This window comes from Scyliorhinus canicula, chromosome 3 (assembly GCF_902713615.1).
Source record: "Scyliorhinus canicula chromosome 3, sScyCan1.1, whole genome shotgun sequence".
Lineage (NCBI taxonomy): Eukaryota > Metazoa > Chordata > Chondrichthyes > Carcharhiniformes > Scyliorhinidae > Scyliorhinus > Scyliorhinus canicula.
Window position 1 is genome coordinate 252145900 of NC_052148.1, and position 12709 is coordinate 252158608.

General features: G+C 49.9%; 1 protein-coding gene across 1 annotated transcript in view; it reads left to right on the top strand.

Moving 5' to 3' along the window:
* The window catches only part of LOC119963435 (janus kinase and microtubule-interacting protein 1-like), a 432838-nt gene that overhangs the window by 112219 nt on the left and 307910 nt on the right, over positions 1-12709 (top strand). The window lies entirely within an intron of this gene.

The following is a 12709-nucleotide window of genomic DNA, read 5'->3' on the forward strand; positions in this document are numbered from 1 at the left end:
TGGCCTCCTTTGTGTATCAGTGAGCCCTGGCGAGGTTAGCAGCCCAGGAATTTCCTTTGACAACGAGGCATTAGCAGAGGTCCTGAGAGAAGTCTTTGTTTCCAGAGCCCTAACTATTTGTGGGTCACCTTGGGTGATACCCTGAAGCATATCCCCTCAGGGCTTTTGTGGCTTTGTGAGTGTTCATCCATCTCCTGTCAGGCAAACCATTAACCGAGCTGAACTTGTGCCAATAGCAATGAGCTGCAAGGATTAGTTGTCGATGTCACAGTTGCTCATGTTAGCATCAATGCAGTTGAATAGCCTGGTTCACATGGGCTTTGAAAGCGTAAGTAACATGATATTGGATGAAAGTACTTCAGGGGCGGCATTGGTACATTGCCTCACAGCACCAGCGAGCTGGGTTCAGTTCCAGCCTTGGGTCTCTGTCTATGTGGAGTTTGCACCTTCTCCCTGCACCTGTGTGGGTTCCTTCCGGGTGCTCCGGTTTGATTCCACAGTCCAAAGATGTAGGTTAGGTGGATTAGCCATGATAAATTGCCCCTTAGTGTCCATGGATGTGTAGGTTAGGTTAGGTTAGGTTAAGGGGTTATGGGAATAGGGTGGGAAAGTGGGCTTTGGTGGAGTGCTCTTTCAGAGGGTTGGTGCATGCTCAATCGGCTGAAAGGCCTCCTTTTGTGTTGTAGGGATTCTATGATTTTATGATTCTCATATTCCAGATCAGTGCCACCCAGGCCTTTGATTGCTCCGCGATTATCATCCTGGCCTCCAGGCTCACTACCTCATGACACTGGGCTAACCGAAGATAAAGGGGTTAGATGACCATGTATTCACAGCTTTAGAGGCTGAGTTCTCCGGTCTGCCCACCGTGTGTTTCTTGGCAGCACACCATTCGCTGGCAGTGGGAGTTTCTACTCCCGCCGCTTGTCAATGGGCTTTTGTATTGAAGCCACCTGGTGTCGCCGGGAACCTAGTGCGCAGGGGATGCACTGCTAACAGAGAATTCCAATGGCCGGAGGATCCCGGCCTAGGTGTGGGCCCAATGGTCAGAAACCTGTAGGCCGTAACGAATTGATGGACAGTAAATGTGGAAATCTTCAGATTGCCGTATCTGGTGAATTCTTTCTCTGGGCTCAGGAATTTTCTTTATTTGGTGATAAAGTGCCCTTTCCTTGAAGCAATGTGAAGTATTTTGGCCGTCTGAATAATGGTTAGCTGTGAACAGCGCAAAAGGCTCTTCATCAGCATTACAGATTCAGGAAATGCAATAGCTCCTTTTTTACTGGAAAGAGTTGTTGATGATTTTCTGCTGAATCTCATGAGCTGCAGGCGATGATTTGTCATGTTCCACCTTATCTTCTTTGCTCGTCAGGATCAGTAAATTGGTGACCTTAATATTCTTCCTCTTCTGCAGACCTCTTGCCAATTGCTAAATTATACACATGCCACTGTAGTTCTTAACACCCTGTAATACGGGGCTTATCTTGACCTATGCAGGTGATGGATCTCAGAATCCCAATGATCTGTTCAGCAATGATGTATGAAGCACAAAAGGCTTCGTTGAGCTTGCTATTGGGTATCTGTCCTGACATGATAGAGTGTTGTCAGGCAGGGTTGAAGTACACGTCGCTCATCTCCATGCATGCATGGACTGCTCTGACACTGATCAATGTGGGCACCTTTCTTTGTCATGGAACAGAAGGATCTTGTCGGCGTTGAAGGACGCATGTTCTTGCAAGAAAAATGACATGGCTGGCATCACCCACAAGCTGCACATTAATAGAATGAAGAGCCTTCCAACTGAGGAAAATAAGCGTTTTTAAAAAAAATATGTATTTTATTCCAAACTCAAACAAAATTGGGTTACAAAAACCTCCCACAAACACAACCATTAAACATAGTTTGTAACATTTATCCCCTTAAACCTCACACCACCCCTCCCCTCTCTGTCCCTCCTTCTTTCCCCCCCCTCCCCCCAGCGACAAACAGATCCTTGAACATGGATAGGAACAGGCTCCACCGCGCACAGAACCCTTCGTCCGAACTTTGCAGGGAGAACTTGACCTTCCCCAGGCTCAGAAATATGTGCAGCTCCCCCACCCACGCCCCCGCCCCCGGTGGCATTGCCGAACACCAGTTCAGCAAAATCCTTCACCGGGCAATATTCCCCCCCCCCAGAATATATGGGTGCGGTGCGGCGGCCCCTGCCCACACTTCTCACAGTGATCTTCCGCCCCGGGGAAGAACCCCCTCATCCGGGCCCGCATCATATGTGCCCTATGTACCACTTTATTTGAATGATAAGCATCCTCGCAGATGAGGACGTCGCATTAACCCGTCGCAATATCTCACTCCATATCCCCACCCTAACTCAGTACCCAACTCTTCTTCCCACCTACACTTGATCCTTTCCACTAACCCCATCTCTTCCTTTCCCAAGCACCCACAAATATCACCACCCCTCCCTTCCCCCACATATCTGGAGCTAACAGCTTCTCCAATAGCGTATACTCCGGTAGCACAGTCCTGAACCTGTAAGAATTGGAACCCGCTCCCCTTGGGGAACTCAAATGTCTTCTGAAGCTCCGCCAAGTCTGCAAACCGTTCCCTAAAACTAGATCCCGCAATCAGATGCTCCGCCCCCTCAAAAACAGCGTCATCGCTGAGTATGGCGCGTGCCGTTGGGACCGCCCCAGGACATCACCTGAGGCCCTCCCCCCCGATGGACTGAGTGTCCTCACAGATTTTGGGGACCTCACATGGCGGCTGCAGACTGTGTCCAGCGCCGCCACACTCGGTGGGGTGTGGGGGGGAGCTCTGCTGGCCAGGGATCTTCGGCGGGTGTTGGGGGGACTGGTGGGGGATGGTCCTGGGGTGGCGAGGGGGGTTACAGGGGGACACTATCTGGCAGGCTGGGTCCGGGCGATGCTGGCGCCATGTTGTACGGCGCGGTCGCAGCCGTGCGTATGCGCGGTCATGGACCCGGCAATTCTCCATCCATATCTGCAAGTAAAGCCCTTTTGCATGGCATGACTGCTAGCCCCCCACCAGGCAGGGAGCATGGCGCGGGGGCGCTGCCGACATTTTCATTGTAAAATTAGACGCTTCCTCCGGACATAGCCTCAAAATCGGAGAATCCAGCCCTTAATCTTAGAAACGGAGAATCCCGCCCATGGACTTTTAAAAACCCCACACAAAATCCGAATTGGAATGGGAATCTTAACAAAATTTGTGTTTAGCGCCAATATTTCTATTACCATTCACTTTTCCAAAGACAATTGGTTGGCAGCTGCCCATAATATCACCAAGTACTGCACAAGATGTGCATGTTTTTAAATGTCAAGCAATTACTACCAACACATGCTGCTGTCCTTCATCTCATTTTTGTGATGGTTGTTAGAATCCAACTGCCTATTTGTGATAAGAAGCTGAGAAGACCTTGTACTGTGCGATCCTGTTGACCAGGTCGGATATACGGGGTAGGGGGTACCCATCCAGTTGCGTAAACCTGTTGATGGTCTGGCTGTAGTCGATGACCATCCTGTTCTTGTCCCCGGTCTTTACCACCACAACCTGGGCTCTCCAAAGGCTGTTGCTAGCCTCGATGACCCCTTCCCTCAGGAGCCGCTGGACCTCGGACCTGATGAACGTCTGATCCTGGGCACTGTACCGTCTGTTCCTAGTGGCGACGGGTTTGCAATCTGGGGTGATGTTTTCAAACAGGGAGGGGGGGGTCGACCTTGAGGGTCACGAGGCTGCAGACAGTGAGGGGAGGTATAGGGCCGCCGAATTTAAATGTTAGACTCTGAAGATTGCACTGAAAATCCAACCCTAGGAGTGTGGCTGCGCAGAGGTGGGGGAGGACGTAGAGCCTGTATTTCTTGAACTCCCTCCCTTGGACCCTGAGGTTCGCTACACAATACCCTTTTATTGCAATTGAATGGGAGCCGGAGGCCTGGGCGATTTTTTGATTGACGGGGTGCACAGGAAGAGAACAGCGCCTTACCGTTTCAGGGAGTATAAAGCTCTCCGTGCTCCCAGAGTTGAGCAGACAAGACGTCTCGTGCCCGTTGATCAATACCGTCGTCGTCGCTGTGGAAAGGGTGCGGGGTTGAGACTGGTCCAAGGTCACCGATGCCAATCGTGGCAGGAGTTCAGAATCGTCTTTGGGCGGTGTGTGGTCACCCGCGCTGAGGTCTTTGGAGCCGGTCCAAGATGGTGGCGCCCACTGGTTGCACATGGCTGGGGGTGGACAAAATGGTGGCGCCCATCCCCCGCACGTGGCGTCGGCAGAGCAAGATGGCGGCATTCGGAGGCCCCACGTGGCGCTGGGGGAGGAAGCTGCCGATGTTCGTGGGCCGCTCGGGGCCCGTGGAGAGGGTTGGAGCGGCGATCCGCACTCACCGCCCGGAACCGCAGCGACCGCCCGGGCCTGGCAGACTGCCATGAAATGGCCCTTTTTGCCGCACCCCTTACACGTTGCCAAACAGGCTGGGCAACGCTGTCGGGGGTGTTTCGCCTGTCCGCAGAAATAGCAACGGGGCCCAGCGGGGTTGCCGGTGCATCTTGCAACGCAGGCCTGAGGCGATTCAGAGACCGCTGGGAGGGAATTCCACGCTGCCCAGAGAGCCACTGCGCGGTCGGGGGCGTAGGCGCGGGCATTTCGGGAGGCCACGTCCAGTGAATCGGCGAGGGCCCGTGCCTCCTTCAGGCCCAGAGTGTCTTTCTCAAGCAGTCTCTGGCGGATTTGTGGGGACTGCATACCTGCAACAAAAGCGTCCCGGATCAAACGTTCAGTACGTTCGTTAGCCAAAACATGTGGGCAGCTGCAGTTCCTCCCTAGCATGAGGAGCGCACGCTAGAACTCGTCTAGTGACTCACCAGGGCTCTGCCATCTCGTTGCTAGTAGGTGCCGGGCATAGACTTGGTTTACTGGGCGGATATAATGCCCTTTGAGTAGTTCCATTGCAGAATCATAGTCTGTAGCATCCTCGATCAGCGTGTAGATGTCCGGGCCCACTCCCGAGTGCAAGATCTGTAGTTTCTGCTCCCTCGTAGGTGCGCTTTCTGCTGTGCCGAGGTAGCCGTTGAAACATGCTAAAGAGTGCTTAAAGGTTGTTGCTGCGTTAGCCGCGTGGGGGCTGAGTTGTAGATACTCTGGCTTGATGCAGAACTCCATCCTTTAAAATCTTGTCTATTAAATTGATGCACTATCAATTGACCACAGAAGCAAAGTTGCAGTCCGAAACTGAAGGCTTTAATAGACAAGATGTTTCCCCAGCAGCTCAGGTACAGAAAGGAAGCTGTGGGGAACACACGGGCTCTTATACCCCGCCTTACAGGGCGGAGCTACCTTACAGCTCCAACCAATGGGTGACTAGTGTTACATACCATTGGGCCAATGAGCAGCAAGCCTTCTCCACCAATGGTGTCTCGGCATTGCTAGTTACCGTAATACCACTAGTCATACTACCACAACCTGGTCTGGCTTTCACGTGACTCCAGATGCAAAGCAATGTGGTTGATTCTTTAAAAAAAAAATTTGGGTTGTGGGTGTGAGGCCCACACAGATTTGGGGAGAATGTGCAAACTCCAAACGGACTGTGATCCGGTCCCGGGATCTAGCCCAGGCCCAAGGCTTTGTGAGGCAGCAGTGCTAACCACAGCGCCACCATGCCGCACAATGTGCAACTCAGTTCGAGTTTAGGGATGGGCAAAAATTGCTGGCCTTGGCAACGATGCCCACAAACCATGAAAGAATTTTAAAAATATATAAAAACAAGAGTTACTGTTGTAACAGAAAATGCTGGACAATCTCAGCACGTCTGACAGCATCTGTGGAGAGAGAAGGGAGCTAACTTTTCGAGTCTGGAGGACTCTTTGTCACAAACTCGAAACGTTAGCTCCCTTCTCTCTATAGATGCTGTCAGACGTGCTGGGATTGTCCAGTCTTTTCTGTTTTTGTTTCACTTTCCAACATCCGTGGTGATTTGCTTTTATCTTTTGAGATACTGCTGCACTTGGACAGATCATCGTGATCTTACTGTGGAGTACTGGCCTGATAAATCCCCAGAGCCATGATCCCAGCAGTTGCACTGGAATCATGCACAAAGTAAAAAATGCTACCTTAGCTGAAATGGAGGAGCAGATTGATAGGTTAAATGGTCTATTTTTAATCCCATGCCTTGACAGGTATTTTCAGGCAAATTCCACATGACCTTTCAAAGTTGCAAGTACATGAACCCTAACATATCGGGCAGGATTCTCTGACCCTGCGCCAAGTTGGAGAAACACCGGGGTGGGGCGGTGGTGTGAATCTCACAACGCCGGTCCACCAATTCTCCGGTGACTGGAGAAACAGCGATAATGACGACGGTGCGGCGCCGATTGGGGGCCGCTCAACGTAGTCCCACTGCCGATTCTCCCCGAGAGATGGGCCGAGTGCCCACCGATTTCGGCTGAGTCCTGCTGGCATTGTTCTCGTGTGGTCCAACCCAGCGGGACCTCGGCGTTCTGGCTTGAGGGCGGTCAGCCTGATGGGGGGAGGGGGTGATCCGACCCCGGGGGAGGGGTGGGGGCTCCACGGTGGCCTGGCCCGCGATTGGGACCTACCGATCGGCGTGCGGTCTTGTCCCGGTGGGGGCCTATGTTCCTCCGCACAGAGCCCCTGTAGGTCTGCGCCATGTTGCGTCGGGGTCGGAACGGAGAAGGCAACCCACGCGCATGTGCGAACCTGCGCCAGCCGTGGCGTGCATGTGCGAACTTGCAAACTTGCGCCGGCCCTGTTGATGCCCGTATTGGCAGCTGGAGCAGCGTGAGGCTCTCCAGTGCGGTGCTGGCCCCCTGTGCGGCGCATGATCGCTGATCCTAGGGACCAGATGATGCCGGCCTAAAACGCTCAGGTGTTTACGACGGCGTCAACACTTAGCCCCAGGATCGGAGAATCCAGCCCATTGTCTTTGCAGGTGCTTTCGTTAATCCATTTTGGGCAGAGTTGTTCTCATGTGAGAAAACTCTGGGATATATCGATTTACTTTACTCAAGTTAAGCAGTAGTGTCCTGCCAAATTCTACATTTAAGGACCAACGAGGGACCAATGGTGGCAATGCCATATCCAGGAGGCCACTTCAAATTATCTCAACAAGCCACTTTCTCAGATTCTCTCTTTTTATCAAGCAACATTGATCATCTTGCTTATCCAGCAGCCTCTCGTGATTTTTATTTTTTGAAGTAAATAGCTCCCCACCTTCATAACTTCAGAAGATATCAGAGCGGAATTAGGCCATTCGGCCCATCCAGTCTGCTCCACCATTCGATCATGGCTGATATGTTTCTCATCCCCATTCTCCTGGTTTTTCCCCCGTAACTTCTGATCTTCATATTAATCAAGAAATTTCCTTCTTGATCTTGAGCACCATATTTGTACTTGGGGTGCTATTACCTACAGTGCTATGGACCAAGAGCTAGATGGTGAATCAGCCAGAGTAGTTATTTATTAGAACACATGAACTAGGAGCAAGAATAGGCAATTTAGCCTCTCAAGCCCGCTCCACCATTTAATACGATCATGGCTGATCTCATCCTGGCCTTAACTCCACCGTTCTGCCCGTTCTCCATAGCCCTTCAACCCTTACCAATTAAAAATCTGTCTAACTCCTTAAATTTACTCACTGTCCTGTGGAAAAGTTGGCTCAACAAACCTGTACATGGTGATGCTGTGCCTAGTGTGTAGCTGGAGCGTGGAGTAATGTGAGTACATCACTTCCAGCACTAAACATGTAACCCCCACAGTGGAGGAAGACCAAAGTCTGGAAAATGCGCCTTGGTATCGACAAGCTCAAGGACGAACCCGACTAAGGCCATTAAACCATCTGCTGCACAATTGTCCTTTCCTTCGATTTTGGGAAGTAAACATTTTTATACTTGCTGATCACAATCTGCTTGTCAAAATGCCTGTTGTGACTGTGAACACAGCCCAGTCCAGCACACGAACCTGCCTCCCATCCATAGAGTCCATTACACCTCCCGCTGCCTGAGGAAAACGGGCAGCATAATCAAAGACCCCTCCCACCTGGCTTACTCTTCCAACTTCTTCCATCGGTCTGAGAACACGCACGAACAGGCTCAAAAACAGCTTCTTCCCCAGTGTTGCCAGACTCCTAAACGACCCTTTTATGGACTGACCTCATTAACACTTCACCCCCGTATGCTTCACCCGATGCCGGTGTTCTGTAGTTACATTGTGTACCTTGTGTTGCCCTATTATGTATTTTCTTTTCTTTTCATGTACTTAATGATCTGTTGAGCTGCTTTCAGAAAAATACTTTTCACTGTACCTCGGTACACGTGACAATAAACAAATCCAATCCAATCCAATCCAAAAAGAATCAAATCTCATTATTACCACTTAAAAGAGTCGTATTGCAAAGCTGTGAAGTGTGGTATAACTCTGAAGAGTCAGAGATGTTTTCCTGGGGCAATATGTGGTGAAGACAGTCACCTAATCTATCATGGAAAATACTAAGGAAGACCTACCGGTATAACACTGCATTTGATGAAAAATTGCCTGCACGGCTGCAGCTGATGGAAAAAGCATTGAGTGTAATTGGTAGTGTCAAAGTAATGAGATGGTTCAGGACACAAAGTGAAACTGCTGTTCTCCAAATTTAAGATGAACGTTACCGGTTCAGTTCCATCTGTAAAAATCTCAAGTGAACTCATTTTGCCATCTCACCTAATAAATTCTATTCCAAACGTGGGATGACAGACATTCTAAACGGAAATTATTTTCCTTTTAGTACAGGGCTAAAGTGCATTATGAAATGTGTGAATTGTTTTTAAATTCACGCTTTACCACTTGGGCAGTACAAGTAGTTGAGCAAGCTGAAATGAAAAATCACTTTCCGGTGCATTGCTGCGTTGGATTATAACTCCTAATTACGATTGGATGCATGAATTAGTTCATCTCATATTTTACGATGGAGATTCCAGGTAGCAGAGAACTACTTGATGGGACTAATCACCAGGGGCATGCTGAGTATTCTGCTCGGGATTTAAGGAATCAGATTAATCTTGAATATAACATTGAGTGCTTTGGTCAATTGCTTATCAGTAATGAGCTGTTAAATTGCTAAGGATGCCCTGTGTGGATGAGGTTACCGGCGGAGACATTAAATGATTAGCAGGGAAGAAAACAAAGCTTTCTGTCAGAGATGTTACTTAATGCGCAGCTGAGGAAACGGAACAGATCACCCGCAGCAAATTACCGTCACATCCTTGTGCGGATCCAGTCCTATCAATAGTTTCCAAAATACGTGCGACAGGCAAAGAACTAACACACCTCACCTCAGTTTGAAGTTGGGATCTACATTTGCGTGTGAACTCTCCAGAACGCGGGATTGTATACCAGTCTTGCTTCTGAACTGCAACCTTATTTCAGTGGAAGTTTGAGCACAGAGGCTTGAGGCAGCTATTCACATGCTTCCTTTTGAGGATGACAGTCAAGTGGAAGATAGTAGGAAGGACATGGGCAGGATTTTCCGCCCCCCATCCCCACCCCTGTGGCGGTGGAGGCTGCCCCAATGGCTGTCAACAGCATCTTCCGGGCCCACTGCTGTCAAGCGGATTTCCCATTGTTCGCACCCTCTGCTGCCGGGGAACCCACAAGGAGGAGGGGGGGGGGGGGGGGGGGGTGGTGGTGGTAGGGGTTGCCATTGGTGGGTCCAGAAGATTCAGCTGGCAGGACTGGCCTGAAAATCCCACCAATGGAGAACTTCTTTTGTTATCCTGGGAGTAAAATGGAAGAAAATAAGTTGTCTCCGTTTATGTCAGAGGGAATTCATACGGGGAGGATAGGAATGAGGGCAGGGGAGAATGGTGGGAGTTGGTGTGTGGCCACTCCATTGACAATTCCATATGGCAATGTGGTGAATGTATTCACCATAATGCATGTATGATACTGTAACCTATGACCTGGATGTGGTGATATGAGCTGCTTCCATGTACTGTATTGTAACCCCGGTATGGCTCCGCCTCTGGCTCCACCCTCACCAGGGCCATATATAGACTGGCCACCTGTGGGCAGCATTCATCTGTACAACCGACTTTGGCTAGGCAAGTTCATGACTAATAAAGCCTACTGTTCACTCACTCTGCCTCTCGGTGAATTGAAGGTATATCAGGCACCTTTCAGGATGAGGGGTTATCGTGGAATCCCTACAGTGCAGAAGTAGTCCATTTGGCCCATCGAGTCTACACCTACCTCTGAAGGAGCACCCTATCCGGGCCCACTCTCCACCCTATCCCGGTAACCCAACACAACTTGCACATTTTTGGACACAAAGGGAAATTTAGCATGACCAATCCACCTAATCTGCACATCCTTGGGCTGTGGGAGGAATCCGGAGCACCCGGAGGAAACCCACGCTGGCACTGGGAGACAGTACAAATGCCACACAGACCCAAGGTTGGAATTGAACCTGGGTCTCTGGCACTGTGAGGCAGCAATGCCAACCACTGTGCCATTCATGGAAAGGCATTATCACAGGGGCCATTCATGGAAATGAGATAAGTAGATGCGGTTTGTTTCTTGCCATGCTCATTTCCAACAGGCACACATACTGTGAATCATGGCAACTGTGCCCAAATATGGGGGAAAGCCCAATGTGTTATTTGTGGTCAACCAACAAGTCATTTCTAATTGGTCATGTGAACAGTTACAAGTGATCTCCCTGTAGTTCCCTTTTCCTTCTTATTGGCCACTACATTTGTCTCGCGAAGAAACATACATGGCAAATCAATGGGCGAAAGGCAGATATTATCAGCATATATATAAAAGTGAAATTGGACCCCAACATTTGTACTTCTACAATACTTTAATTAATAATCTTTATTAGTGTCACAAGTAGTTTACATTAACACAGCAGTGAAGTTACTGTGAAAATCCCTTGTCGCCACACTCCGGCCCCTGTTCAGGTACACTGAGGGAGAATTCAGAATGTCCAATTCATCTAATCAGCACGGCTTTTGGGACTTGTGGGAGGAAACCGGAGCGCCAGAACGAAACCCACGCAGAGAACGTGCAGACTCCACACAGACAGTGACCCAAGTCGGGAATCGAACCTGGGTCCCTGGTGCTGTGAAGCAACAATGCTAACCACTGTGCCACCGTGCCGCCCTTTAATAACTTAAGTAACCAGCCAATATTTATACATTCCAAATAAATTCAGTGATATTGGGAAACACGGTGGCACAGTGGTTAGCATTGCTGCCTCACGCGCCAAGGTCCTAGGTTCGTAAACCGGCTCTGGGTCACTGTCCATGTGGAGTTTGCATATTCTCCCCGTGTTTGCATGGGTTTCGGCCCCACAACCCAAAGATGTGCAGGCAAGGTGGATTGACCACATTGATATGACCCTTAATAGGAAAAAATGAATTGGGAACTCTAAACTTTTTTAAAATAAATAAATTAAATAAATTCAGTGATATTAATGCACAGTTCAGCTTATGAAATGGAAATTATTCTGCGAAGGGATGGATAAAATACATTATAATTTGCGTGGAGTTATTTGTTAATATGTCAATTTTTTGACATTTTTCCAATTAAGGGGCAATTTAGCGTGGCCAATCCACCTACCCTGCACATCTTTTTGTGTTACGGGACTAAGACCCATGCAGACATGGAGAGAATGTACAAACTCCACACCGACTCCCGGGTCCTCGGCGCCGTGAAGCAGTAATGCTAACCACTGCGCCACCATACTGCCCCAATATGTCATTTTATTAAAATATCTTTGTGCCCAGAAAGTTAAATTACATTATTAGCTTAGTGGCCGGCTTCTCTGAAACATGTGGAAAATGTGACCAGCGAAGATATTGGATTGGATTTGTTTATCGTCACGTGTGCCGAGGTACAGTGAAAAGTATTTATTTGCATGAAGATCAAACAGATTGTTTAGTACATGAAAAGGAAAAGAAAATACATAATAGGGCAACACAAGGTACACAATATAAATACTTGGGGTGATTCTCTCCAAAAAATGACTAAGTGACTGTCATTCTCCATGTCTGCCCGCCAAAATTGGGGGCAGAATTCTCTGATAATGGGGCTATGTCCCCACGCCCGCGAGAAATGCCCAGAGTGATTCTCCCTGCAGGGGGCTAGCAGGGCCCCGGAGTAGTCCCCGAAGCTCCAGTGGCTGATACAGGGCCCTGGACTTCCGGCCGGGGGTCCGTGCATGCGCACGGCGGCAGCCCTGTGCAACATGGTGGACCCACACCGCGGACCGGCCCTTACAATATAGACACCCCCCCCTCCCGAGATCATGCTCGTCTGATGATTGGTGACCCCCCGATCGCGAGCCTGGCTGTCCTGGAGGCCCCCCGCTGATGAATCCCCCCCCCCCCCCAACCAGGGTGGCTGCGGATTCCGAGCTCCCGCCGGGTGGAACCATGAGTGAACATGCCAGCGGGAACTCGGCCAGCTGTCGCCGGAGAATCGCTGCGGGGGCCTCTTTCAAAGGCCGTGATTGGCAGTGATTCTCTGGTCCTCAGAGAATTGCGTCCATTCTCCGCCCTCAGTGCCAAGCGTGATTTCGGCTCGGAGAATCCCGCCCCGGATTCTCGACTGGGCGGAGAATAGTGTGTCGGCCCAAAATCGAGATTAGTGCCCGGTGTCAGACCTATCATAAGTCTCCGGTCTCGCCCCGCT